The following is a 1,047-nucleotide window of genomic DNA, read 5'->3' as shown; positions in this document are numbered from 1 at the left end:
TGAGATTTCAAAGATTGAAAGCCATCCAACTCACAAACCTCTTCCTTCCAGCCAAGAAACTCTGCAAATTGTATCCTCAGCGCCCAAGTGTCAAGGTGTCGAGGCCACGTCCTAGTAAGGGTCATCAGGTTTTCTATGCAGCGCTTTGCAATGGCATTGTCAATTGAATCTTTCTTCTCATTCATATGCAGTTGCTGTAAAGACAAAATGCTAATTAAGTATTGTTTCCTTTTTCATGCAACTTCTCATGTATGTACAACATGTCTGCACATGTAAAAACAATATACAATTCTGTCTGTACATGTCTGTACATGTAAAAACAACATATAATTCTTTCTTCTTTTTGTATGGCATAAAGCACTAACCTTTCTTCGGAGTTTCAACAGTTCAAGTAATTTTTTTTCATAATTAACATAGTTGATGATTTCTGCTTTGCCTTTGGTTCGCCGAGCCAGCCGGTATTCGAAGTTCTTCCTTTTCTGAATTAGTTTTCTGGAAAGAAAACATGAGTTATATGGAGAAGAAATCACAGACGCCAATGCCTGTGAATTCCCTTAGTAGATATGCATTAGGGAAAGACACATTAAGCAAACTATCATAATGATAAGAATGAAAAACAAAGATGTAGAATTTGTTAAAAGGATATTCCTAATGCCAATGTATTTGATATTTTTATCTTTTTTATTGTTTCACCAAAGAAAAAGAAAATCTTAATACAATGATATCTGGCATGGTGGGCGATTCTTTTATTGTACATTTTTCAGGGGGGATTAGCAATCTGGGGGCTGCCCTACCCCCCAAGAAAACTAATTTTTTTATGAGAAATCTGTGGTACTAGCCTTTGTCCTTGTTATTATCACTCTTCAACAATGTTGCTTGTGCACAGTCCTCTATCTATTCAAAAAGAATGTAGTAACCTTTGAGCTTATACTTTGATATCAAGTTATAAACAAAATTTTGCTTTTAGAGTTACAAAAAGGGGACTGTGCAAGCCTGGTGGCAAGCATGGCTGTAGATCAGGAGAGGGCAATTTTAAGCATATTTAAG

General features: G+C 35.9%; 1 protein-coding gene across 1 annotated transcript in view; it reads right to left on the bottom strand.

The window, feature by feature from the left end:
- The window catches only part of LOC119590859, an 18,630-nt gene that overhangs the window by 16,102 nt on the left and 1,481 nt on the right, over window positions 1-1,047 (bottom strand). Inside the window, exons 2-3 of the mRNA XM_037939618.1 lie at window positions 366-492; window positions 39-194 (exon numbers count right to left, since the gene is read on the bottom strand). The gene's annotated coding sequence lies outside the window, so the exon portion shown is untranslated. The remainder of the gene's footprint in view (window positions 1-38; window positions 195-365; window positions 493-1,047) is intronic.

The sequence above is a fragment of the Penaeus monodon genome, chromosome 27, assembly GCF_015228065.2.
Source record: "Penaeus monodon isolate SGIC_2016 chromosome 27, NSTDA_Pmon_1, whole genome shotgun sequence".
NCBI lineage: Eukaryota > Metazoa > Arthropoda > Malacostraca > Decapoda > Penaeidae > Penaeus > Penaeus monodon.
This window is presented reverse-complemented; position numbering and strand designations above follow the sequence as displayed.